The 13063-nt window shown below is 39.0% G+C and overlaps 1 protein-coding gene across 2 annotated transcripts in view; it reads left to right on the forward strand.

Moving 5' to 3' along the window:
- LOC110487926 (inactive phospholipase C-like protein 2) overlaps positions 1 to 13063 on the forward strand; it is a 56848-nt gene that overhangs the window by 22786 nt on the left and 20999 nt on the right. The gene's annotated exons all lie outside the window — the stretch shown is intronic.

Consider the following 13063-nt stretch of genomic DNA (forward strand, 5'->3'; position numbering starts at 1 on the left):
GAGCCCGGATCTCAATCCCATTGAACACGTCTGGAACCGGTTGGCTCGGAGGGTGAGGGCTAGGGCCATTCCCCCCAGAAATGTCCGGGAACTTGCAGGTGCCTTGGTGGAAGACTGGGGTAACATCTCACAGCAAGAACTGGGAAATCTGGTGCAGTCCATGAGGAGGAGAAACACTGCAGTACTTAATGCAGCTGGTGGCCACACCAGATACTGACTGCTACTTTTGATTTTGAACCCCCCCTTTGTTCAGGGACACATTATTCCATTTATGTTAGTCACATGTCTGTGGAACTTGTTTAGTTTATGTCTGTTGTGGAAATATTTGTATGAACATAAGATTCAACATGTTAAGTTTTCTGAAAATAAACGAAGTTGACAGTGAGAGGATGTTTCTTTTTTTTGTTGAGTTTATTAACTATTTTGCAGTCCTATGGCTTCGGAGTAGAAGCTGTTTTGGGTCATGTTGGTTCCAGACTTGGTGCATTGGTACCGCTTGCCATGCGGTAGCACAGAGAACAGTTTTTATTACTTGGGTGGATGGAGTCAGCTTCAGAGCTGGTGTAGTAGGATTTGATTTTGGTTCTGTATTGACGCTTTGCCTGTTTGATTGTTCGTTGGAGGGCTTAGCACAATTTCTTATAAGCGTCCGGATTAGAGTCCCACTCCTTGAAAGCGGCAACTCTGGCCTTTACCTCGGATGTTACCTGTAATCATGACTTCTGGTTGGGATGTGTACGGTCAATGTGCTCCTAGAAAAATTAAGGATTCTAGCTTTATTACCTCAAATGTTTTTGTCTATCTGTAACTGCACAGCACAATTTCAGAGTCAAATTCCCGTACAATCAAATGTACATGGTGAATGAAGCTGATTCTGATTCATTTCACCCTCAATTAACTTTCCTTAACACTAAAAGCATGCACTTTGCATGAACATTTGCAAATGGGGTCTAGTTTCTTACAGGGAGAGCTGCAGAATGAGTTTTAACTAAGCCCTCAATTTTGAGCGAGACACCTGATCCTGGAGCTTAAGCAGACATTGCAATATTCATTTCTTAAAGACCATGGCTTTAGCTTCAAAACAGTGTTTTTAAGCTAATTAACATCAATTCAGGGGCACACAATTCACGAAATCTACTCTATGGCTCCCATGCTAGGTATTTATTTTATGGTTGATTTGACTCTGAGGTCTGATACCAAATTACAGCATGAACAGCTGGACATTTGTCAGGTTCTTCAGTGGTATAACAGCCACATCCCAATTGGGGATTGAAAGTCCTGTATTTTAAGCATTGGCCCATATGTTCCTCCTAAAACAGGCTTTTCCTACATCCAACACCCACCATGTTCCTACATATGAAATATTCTTGAAAGCACTGTTTGCCAATGTGATCAACGCTGGAAATAGCCTACCATGAACATATCTGATATTTGCTGTGACCCCTAGCCTATTAATGCATCTAAATCCCCCTTTTATATAGTAAAACCTAAGCCAGCATGGCTGACTCCTAATTGCTGTTTTCAGATGTGCTCTTTAACATTGTGATGGTCTGTCTGCTCTGTGGATGTGAATGAACCCTGGTGTTTGGAGGTCAGAATGGTAGATGAGGTTGCAGTCACAGAGTGGGGGCACGAGCCTTCTCCACATAGGGAGGCTTCTTCACGTTATAATCGGGGGGGAAATACAGTCTGGTCCAAATGTCTCAGGCTCAGATGTCAAAGCCAATGCTCTTTTCCCTTTTGAGCGTTTGATGTTATTGAGACGAGAGCCTGATAAGGGACAAAATTATGAGCAATATCCCCTTTATGCTATAATAGGTTGGCAGCGAAATGTGTAACCTGAAATCCTATCTACTCTTCTGGAGTTTAGTGCTGTTGAATGTCGCTTGGTAACATTATCATTTGAATGATTAAAACGTTTTATAAAAGTCAAATATCGGTGTTGATTATTCAATACTATTTAGCCTAGCATAGATGTAGACTAATATTGATGATCGCATTATGCAGCAGTTGTGGTTGGTCTCTTGTGTGATGCTCAAAACTGCTAGCTCTATACAATGCGCTTGGTCTGGACTGTAATGGGTCCCCTGTGATTACTTCAGATGTACAGACTGTCCTGAACTGCTCATTGAACCAGTAAAGGGGGTTTCAGTCTATTAGGGAATTCAGAATTCTATGGGAGTTTTTGGCAGCCGAACACACTTAAATGTAATGCGGGGAGACAAAAAATACTCTCCAAATCTCCCCACGCCACTAAGCCTTGCACAGGTTTAGCTAGGCCTATGTTATTCAATTTATCAAACATCATGTCTCTGTGGTTTTACTTTACCCAGCAATACCTATGTACAAAATGACTGGAACTCCAGGTGAAGACCTTTGCAGAATCTGGCCTGCCTATGTATTTGGCCTGCCTATGTATTTGGCCTGCCTATGTATTTGGCCTACACATTTGCAAAGGAAATCAGGCTTTGCCAACGCAGGCCTATGCGTGATGATAATTGGGCCTGTGACATTCTTAATTATGACAGCAGCTCAGCAGACACCTGGGATTGTCTGGATACAGCATCATCGTCGAATAACCAAACACAGAGATTTTGTGTTACTTCAGAAATTGGGACATTTTATTATCCAGTTAAAATCTATTAATGAAATGGATTGTGTACCAGTATGCTTGTAATAAAGCAAAACAAGTAAGTATCTCTGCTGAGCAAGTAGGCTAAATGAAAACATTGGAGATTGTATGGTTGTGGTTATCATCACTAACAATTATGTTCTTGAGGATTCTGTTTCCTTTTAGTTTCAAGAAATGTTTCTCTTTCAGGATAATTTTGAGCCTTAATGAAATCATGTGTAAGTAACTAAAAACACCCTCCTGACTTTGGCCATTACATAAGACACAGAATTGTATTTTCAGGAAATAAATAACCACAGTTCAGGGGAGGGGGGGGGGGGGGCGTTCTGTGGTATCGTTTTCTTATTTGGGGAGCTGAAGCCAGTCCTCACTGAGCGCAAGAGGAAATCCTGATTAGTAGTCCTCGCCTGGCAGCCGTTGGCCGTTGAACAGGAACACTACTACTGTTGCAGGCAGCCACACCTAAAGGCCAACACGAATGAAAGCCCCCAAAGACCAGGTCAAAGTCATTGTCCAGATCACATGGATTATCTTCAGTCATGCATTTAGGCTTTTTCTAAGCCTCAGGAAAGCTCCTCCAGCAGCAGTTCTGTCTGGAGTGATGTACTTATTTTGAATACTTTACTTTGAGATTAGATCCTTCCTCACAGCACAGAGATGTATGTGAATCTCTGGTTAGGTTCTGCAGGGGGTAAACATGAAGTGGTGGGGCCCTGAGGTTGATTAGTACCCATTTTTAAAGTACATCCAGCCTTCCCTTCGATTACACCACAGAGTAAGGGCGAGAAAGTGTTTGATCAACATGGCCACAGTCCTGTCACCAGATGTGACGTGTTGATACAAGAGATGAATGTGTCTCTGGAATGCCATAGCTTCAAGGAATACAGTTGTCATGGCTTCATACCGCCAAACCCTGAAGAATGTCATGGTTGAGACTTTCATCTGCATTTGTAGACCAGGCTAAATCTAACTCATAAATTCCACACACTTTGCCAACTGATAAGCTTGACTTTTAAGATTTTTCAGATTTAAAGGCCCTGAGGTATCAAAGCTATAATGTTACTAACCGTTTATGACAAAACCAGGCTAGCCGTGATGTACGAGTATGATCCAAGTTGCCAAGAGAAAAAAACAACCACTTTTTTTCCTTTCCTTAATAACCTTTTTGGGATAGGGGGCAGCATTTTCATTTTTGGATGAATAGCGTGCCCAGAGTGAACTGCCTTCTACTCTGTCCCATATGCTAATATATGCATATTATTATTCGTATTGGATAGAAAACACTCTGAAGTTTCTAAAACTGTTTGAATGATGTCTATGAGTATAACCAAACTCTTATGGCAGGTGAAAACCTGAGAAAAATCCAACCAGGAAGTGGGACATCTGAGGTTTGTAGTTTTTCAAAGCTTGGCCTACCGAATACACATTGAGATGGATAAAGTTGCACTTCCTACGGCTTCCACTAGATGTCAACATCTTTAGAAACTTTAATGAAGATTCTACTATAAAGGAGGGACTCATGAGACCTCTGAGTCAGTGGTCTGGCAGAGTGCCTTGGTCTCATGACGCGCGCTCCCGACAGAGTTACCTCTCGTTCCAGTGCTTTTCTGAAGACAAAGGAATTCTCCGGTTGGAACTTTATTGATGTTTTATGTGAAAACATCCTAAAGATTGATTCCATACATCGTTTGACATGTTTCTAAAGGACTGTAATGGAACATTTCAAGTTTTTCTCCGGATGAAGTGCCTGCGCCTCATGACGATGGATTACTGGGCTGAACATGCTAACAACAAGTGGCTATTTGGACATAAATGATGAAACTTTATGGAACAAATCAGTCATTTATTGTCGAACTGGGATTCCTGGGAGTGCCTTCTGATTGAAGATCATCAAAGGTAAGTGAATATTTATGGTGTTATTTCTAACTTTGTTGACTCCAAAATGGCGGATATTCCTCTGCCTGTTTTGGGTTCGGCGCGCCGTTCTCAGATTATGCTTTTTCCGTAAAGTTTTTTTGAAATCTGACAGCAGTTGCATTAAGTAGAAGTCTACCTTTTTAATTCTGTGACTAACAGTTGTATCTTTTATCAATGGTTATTATGAGTATTTCTGCAAAATCACCGGATGTTTTGGAATCAAAACATTACTGCACGTAACGCGCCAATGTAAACTCAGATTTGTGGATATAAATATGCACATTATCGAACAAAACATATATGTATTGTTTAACATGATATCCTATGAGTGTCATCTGACGAAGATCATCAAAGGTTAGTGATTAATTTGATCTATATTTCTGATTTTTGTGACTCCTATCTTTTGGCTGGAAAAATGGCTGCTTTTTAAAAAAAAATTTAGACTTGGCTATGACCTAACATAATCATATGTTGTGCTTTCTCTGTAAAGCATTTTATAAATCGGACACAATGGGTAGATTAACAAGATGTTTATCTTTCATTTGCTGAATTGGACTTAATGTGTGAAAGTTACATATTTCTAAAACATATTTTGGAATTTCGCGCCCTGCCTTTTCAGCGGAATGTTGTCAAGGGGTTCCGCTCCTTGAAAGGTTAAAAGATGTCTTGGGGCTCCCAAGTGGCGCAGTGGTCTAAGGCACTGCATCTCGGGGCTAGAGGCTTCACTACAGAACCTGGTTTGATTCCAGGCTGTATCACAACCTGCCATGATTGGGAGTCCCATTGTAAGTAAGAATTTGTTCTTAACCGACTTGCTAGTTAAAGGCATTTCCTGAAAATGCCAAAAATAATTGAATGCACAAGTAACATTTTAAAGAGTGTCTCTACATGAACAAAATGTTTCTCCTAGCAAGGGCTGGGAATTTCCAGGGACCTCATGATTAGATACTCACAATACTTAGAATCGCAACACATATCGTATCACAATTCTATGTGTTGCAATTTGATACTGTGATATTGAAACAAATAGTGATGCAACAGTCCTTTTTTTACACACAGAGCCAAGTCTAATTTAGAATGACTGGGCAATTAAAAAAAAAAAAAAAACCTTTCAGCTCATTTCTCACTGACTGGCTTTGTTAACTTCTTACGGATCATTGGGACGTTAGTCTCACCTCGACAACATCCGGTGAAATTGCAGAGTGCCAATTTCAAATGACAGAAATTGTAATATTAAACTTTCATGAAAATACAAGTGTCATACATCATTTAAAGCTTAATTTCTTGTTAATCCAGCCGTGTTGTCAGATTTCAAAAAGGCTTTACGGGGAAAGCACACCATGCGATTATCTGGGGACAGCGCCCAGCATACAAAGGAATTTTAAAAAAAATCCAACCAAGCAGACGCATCATGAAAGTCAGAAATAGCGATAAAATAAATCCCTTACCTTTTGAAGATCATCATCTGGTTGCAATCACAAGGGTCCCTGTTACATAACAAATGGTTATTTTTGTTCAATAAAGTCCTTTATATAAGTTTATTTGGCACGCTTCATTCAATAATCCACCGGTTTCCCCTCCGTTCAAAGTGCATACAAAATGAATCCCAAACGTTACCAATAAACTTGGTCCAAACATGTCAAACAACGTTCCTAATCAATCCTCAGGTACCCTAATATGTAAATAAATGATACAATTTAAGACTGAAAATAGTATATTCAATACCGGAGATAAATTACCAAGGGCGCGCCCTCACCGGAGCGCGTAACAAACATTTTCCAACCAAGCAGATGCATCACGAAAGTCAGAAATAATAAATTGCTTACCTTTGAAGCTCTTCATCTTGCAATCTCAAATGTCCCAGTTACACAATGAATAGTTGTTTTGTTCGATAAGGTCCTTCTTTATATCCCAAAAATGTCTTTATTTGGTGCGTTTGATTCAGAAATACACCTGTTCATACATGCCTACAAAGGAATGTAAAAAGTAACCTGTAAACTTGGTCCAAACATTTCAAACAATGTTTCTAATCCAACCTCCGGTACCCTAATATGTAAATAATCTATCAAATTTAAGACGGAATAAACTGTTTTCAATACCGGAGAAAAACGAGGAGCGCGCAGTCATTCAGGCGCACCAAAATTCTAGAGTCCTTCTGAGTGACACGTAGAAAGAATATGAATACTTAATTTTTCAACAACACCAAAAAAACTGAACAATTTCTAAAGACTTGACATCTAGTGGAAGCCATAGGAACTGCAATCTGGGTCCTAATAATTAGGCTTTCCCATAGAAAAGCATTGGAAAGTCGAATGACTTAAAAAAACAATATTTCCTGGATGGATTGTCCTTTGGGTTTTGCCTGCCAAATCAGTTCGGTTATACTCAGACATCGTTTTAACAGTTTTAGAAACTTTAGAGTGTTTTCTATCCAATACTACCATATGCATATCCTAGCTTCTGGGACTGAGTAACAGGCAGTTTACTTTGGGCACCTCAGTCATCCAAACTTCCGAATACAGACCCTATCCATAAAAAGTTAAAACCGCTATGATGAGCTGTTATGCAATGTATAACGTGTAAATATGTGCTCATGTGTAGCTTGTAAAGATGTGCTAATGTATAGGTTGTAAATGAAAGATGTGCTGATTTCTTGTTAGACAGTTTTCTCTGCAGTCATTTTTCTACAAGACCAGACGAGTGGGGGTTACAGTAAAGTTTAGACCTCTGCCAGTAATGGTGTTAAACAAAATAGCTCACCAGCAGTTCTTTATCACAATAGCCACTTATTCAATGAATACTGAAGCTTTCTCAAAGGTAGAAGATACATATGCCACAATCTGTGGACCATACCACCCAAACATTTTTGCAATGGCTTACGTTTTGGAATCCGATCATACAATTGAGATGTTGACCTATAGAGTGTATTGGAGGATCTTTTAATTTCTCTGTGGTGTAGTCCTATATCTCTGAACATGTCGTCCAGCACTGTTTTGAACATGAAATCGTTTTTTAACCCTCTGTGTACACCGGCAGACTATAGAATGAAAGAAAAGCTCTAGCGCTGCCTGCAGAGGCTTGTCTGTATTTTTTTTAAGTGCAATCATGGCTTACTCTGGCTTTCCTTTGTCTCATTTGAACCTCAAGGTAGACAGCGAGGGGCAGGAAGTAGCTGACTAGAATAGATAACATGTCAGGATGCTGTTGCTATTCTTTCACCAGGATGAGGAACCACAGCATCAGACGGGTCAACACTTACATATACTGTACCAAAGAAAATATGTGACCTTGCCTACTATTGTTTGTAGGCTATGACATCTGTAGTGTACTCACAGGCTGTGATTCTTATTTAGCTAAATCTTATAGTATAATAGAATTGGTGTCCAAACCTCAAGTGTTACAACAAACTCAACACTAGGCTCTTTTAAAGTTTTATTAAGTTGTTTTTCAATCAACCAACAAAACACTTTCCACATTCTCAGATGTGACAGGTAAAAAAATAATAATAATAATAAAAAAATAAAAATAAAAAAATAAAATATATATATATATATATATATATATATATATATATATATATATATATATATATATATATATATATATATATATATATATATATATATATATATATATATATATATATATATATATATATATAATAAATAAAAAAAATACAATAAAAAAAAGTTTTTGGTGTATATGTGTGTGTATGTGTGTGTGTGTGTGTGTGTGTATATATATATATATACACACACACACACACACACACACACACACACACACACACACTGGGGCAAAAAAGTATTTAGTCATACTAGTATTTAGTCAAAGATCTCCCACTTAAAAAGATGAGCGAGGCCTGTAATTTTCATCATAGGTACACTTCAACTATGACAGACAAAATGAGGAAAAAAAATCAAGAAAATCACATTGTAGGATGTTTAATGAATGTATTTGCAAATTATGGTGGAAAATAAGTATTTGGTCAATAACAAAAGTTTATCTCAATACTTTGTTATATACCCTTTGTTGGCAATGACAGAGGTCAAATGTTTTCTGTAAGTCTTCACAAGGTTTTCACACACTGTTGCTGGTATTTTGGCCCATTCCTCCATGCACATCTCCTCTAGAGCAGTGATGTTTTGGGGCTGTTGCTGGGCAACACGGACTTTCAACTCCCTCCAAAGATTTTCTATGGGGTTGAGATCTGGAGATTGGCTAGGCCACTCTACGACCTTGAAATGCTTCTTACGAAGCCACTCCTTCATTGCCCGGGCAGTGTGTTTGGGATCATTGTCATGCTGAAAGACCCAGCCACGTTTCATCTTCAATGCCCTTGCTGATGGAAGGAGGTTTCCACTCAATCTCCCGATACATGGCCCCATTCATTCTTTCCTCTACACGGATCAGTCGTCCTGGTCCCTTTGCAGAAAAACAGCCCCAAAGCATGATGTTTCCACCCCCATGCTGCACAGTAGGTATGGTGTTCTTTGGATGCAACTCAGCATTCTTTGTCCTCCAAACACGACGAGTTGAGTTTTTACCAAAAAGTTATATTTTGGTTTCATCTGACCATATGACATTCTCCCAATTGTCTTCTGGATCATCCAAATGCTCTCTAGCAAACTTCAGACGGGCTTGGACATGTACTGGCTTAAGCAGGGGGACACGTCTGGCACTGCAGGATTTGAGTCCCTGGCAGCGTAGTGTGTTACTGATGGTAGGCTTTGTTACTTTGGTCCCAGCTCTCTGCAGGTCATTCACTAGGTCCCCCCCGTGTGGTTCTGGGATTTTTGCTCACCGTTCTTGTGATCATTTTGAGTGGTGAGGGGTGAGATCTTGCGTGGAGCCCTAGATCGAGGATTATCAGTGGTCTTGTATGTCTTCCATTTCCTAATAATTGCTCCCACAGTTGATTTCTTCAAACCAAGCTGCTTACCTATTGCAGATTCAGTCTTCCCAGCCTGGTGCAGGTCTACAATTGTGTTTCTGGTGTCCTTTGACAGCTCTTTGGTCTTGGCCATAGTGAAGTTTGGAGTGTGACTGTTTGAGGTTGTGGACAGGTGTCTTTTATACTGATAACAAGTTCAAACAGGTGCCATTAATACAGGTAACGAGTGGAGGACAGAGGAGCCTCTTAAAGAAGAAGTTACAGGTCTGTGAGAGCCAGAAATCTTGCTTGTTTGTAGGTGACCAAATACTTATTTTCCACCATAATTTCCAAATAAATTCATTAAAAATCCTACAATATGATTTTCTGGATTTTTTTTCTTCTCATTTTGTCTGTCATAGTTGAAGTGTACCTATGATGAAAATTACAGGCCTCATCTTTTTAAGTGGGAGAACTTGTACAATTGGTGGCTGACTAAATACTTTTTTGCCCCACTGTGTATGGTATGCTGCTCTCAACTTTACTTTGACCTCTGTTAGCATCTCATCAAATCAGTTTATTGGATGCGTACACAGTTTAGCAGATGTTATAGTGGGTTCAATGAAATGCTTATGTTACTAGCGCCTAACAATGCAGTAAAATGTAAAATAATCCCCCAAAAAACAAACGCAAGCTATCAACAAATGTTGGAACGAACCCGAATAGCTGTAACAGTAATCCAAATGCAATGTATACATATATACACTTGGTGAATTTAAACAAGCTATACTAAGAATATGTACAGCAGTAGATACTGTATATTAGAGTGAGACATGATGAATTATGATGCATTAATTTACCCACAATAACAATTGTTTGTTCCCACTCAGCTGAGTTATTTTAAGCTCTCTACAGCCTATAGTTTCAGTATGAAGCACTTATCTAAGGTAAAATATTTATAGACATTAGAATAGCTCCTTAGAGGATGTAATTAATCTTAAAATGTTGTGCTGCCTGCTCCACATAAAAAGACCGTTAACCTTCAGGTGTGGTGTGTAGCTTGTTGTTTTAACTTCTTATGGCTGGAGGCAGTATTGATTAGCTTGGAGGAATAAGGTGCCCAGAGTAAACTGCCTGCTACTCCTGCCCAGTTGCTAATATATGCATAGTATTAGTAGATTTGGATAGAAAACACTCTGAAGTTTCTAAAACCGTTTGAATGATGTCTGTGGGTATAACCGAACTCATATGGCAGGCAAAATCCTGAGAAAAAAATCCAACCAGGAAGTGGAAAATCTGAGGTTTGTAGATTTTCAACTCTTTGCCTATCGAATATACAGTGTTTATAGGGTCAAATTGCACTTCCCAAGGCTTCCAATAGATGGCAACAGTCTTTAGAACCTTGTTTGATGCTTCTACTGTGAAGGACGGGGGAATGGGAGCTGAATGAGTCAGTGGTCTGGCAGAGTGGCATGAGCTGACCACACGCGTTCACGTGAGAGTTAGCTTGAGTTCCATTGTATTTCTGAAGACCAAAGGAATTCTCCGGTTGGAACATTATTGAAGATTTATGTTAAAAACATCTTAAAGATGGACTCTATACTTCATTTGGCATGTTTCTACGAACTGTAACTGAACTTTTTGACTTTTCTTCTGGCCTGTGCATCATGAATTTGGATTACTGGGCTGAATGCGCAAACAAAAAGGAGGTATTTGGACAAATGATGGACTTTATTGAATAAATCAAACATTTATTGTGGAACTGGGATTCCTGGGAGTGCATTCTGATGAAGATCATCAAAGGTAAGTGAATATTTATGTTATTTCTGACTTCTGTTGACTCCACAACATGGTGGATATCTGTATGGCTTGATTTGTTGTCTGAGCGCTGTACTCAGATTATTGCATGGTGTGCTTTTTCGGTAAAGTAAAAAAAAAAATCTGAACTAGCGTTTGCATTAAGGAGAAGTGTATCTATAATTCAATGCATAATAGTTGTATCTTTTATCAATGTTTATTATGAGTATTTCTGTAAATTGATGTGGCTCTCTGCAAAATCACTGGATGATTTGGAACTACTAAACATTAACGTGCCAATATAAACTCAGATTTTTGTATATAAATATGAACTTCACTGAACAAAACATGTATTGTGTAACATGAAGTCCTATGAGTGTCATCTGATGAAGATCATCAAAGGTTAGGGATGAATTTTATCTCTATTTCTGCTTTTTGTGACTCCTCTCTTTGGCTGGAAAAATCGCTGTTTTTTTGTGACTAGGTGTAGACCTAACATAATCGTTTGGTGTGCTTTCGTCGTAAAGCCTTTTTGAAATCTGACACTGTGGTGGGATTAACAACAAGTTTATCTTTAAAATGGTGTAAAATACTTCTATGTTTGAGGAATTTTAATTATGAGATTTGTGTTTTGAATTTGGCACCCTGCACTTTCACTGGCTGTTGTCATATCTATCCCGTTAGCGGGATTCAAGCCATAAGAAGTTTTAAGTTGGCCAATCGAAGTGGCAACGAAGGCTCAATATGTAGCAAATGGAGTGCGTGTTCACTAATTCAATGCCAGATGGAATACAATTATGGAATTAAAAGTTAGCAAAATGAGAAGGAGTAGGCTACAACGAGCAACCAACAGGTAGGCTATTGTTTTATCTGAATGGGGTTGGGGAGAAAGCACAGCATTTAGCCTAGCTAGCTATAGCTTCTCTAGGCTGCTCCAGTCAAGACAGGTAATGTTGTATGGGATGATAAATAACATTGTGGCTGCTACAAGTTAGCTAGTCTTGGCTAGCTAAATTAGCCGAGATGTCTCTTTCTCTCATCTCCCTTCTCTAATATTCCAGTCTCTGACATTGCACGTTCTGATATTTCTTTATTTTTCTGGATTGTCTTTTATTTTTTATTGCTGCACTGTTGGAGCTAGAAACACAAGCATTTCACTGCACCTACGATAACATCTGCAAATCTGTGTACATGACCAATAAAAGGTTGTTTGAGCCTCTCTCCCTCGCGCAGCAGCAGTGCTCATGTTAAAAATGTGCACATGTATTTAAAATATCCAACTAAATGGCAAAAATAATGATACTATTCGTATAGTGAAATGATTTAATATCCCCATACCTGCTGCCTAAGCACAACTGATTATGTCCCATATACCTGCCTCTTCCTCTTTTGATCTGAGTGTGACTTGCTTCCGCAGAGTCAAGATTTTTACTGTACACATTTCACAGAAATGTTGTAATTTTCTTTATTGAGCCAAGTTTAGTTCGATAGTTCTCTCCCTCTGGGCTCTGAGAGGTAGGGCAGAAAAGGAAACATTGAGGACCTCTAGACCATAAAGGCCTGCCATCACCAGCAGCAACATGGACAAAGAGAATTAGCAGGCTGCCATAGCGCTGCATTATGCCCAATATTTGAACATTGTTTTATACTTCACAAAGCTCCTCATGGCTATTTTTAAGAAATTATATCAGTGTATTTTTGGTCATCTGAAACGGTGCTTAATTAATGAATACATAGTTCCTCAGGGGTTAAGCCTGAGAGGTAAAATACTGTTTTATAGAGATTAATCTAGTAAACTGTTTTCTCTCTGAAAAGCAACGCTCACGATAATGCAGTTAGACGTC

Source organism: Oncorhynchus mykiss, chromosome 2 (assembly GCF_057628025.1).
Source record: "Oncorhynchus mykiss isolate SJ-2025 chromosome 2, ASM5762802v1, whole genome shotgun sequence".
Lineage (NCBI taxonomy): Eukaryota > Metazoa > Chordata > Actinopteri > Salmoniformes > Salmonidae > Oncorhynchus > Oncorhynchus mykiss.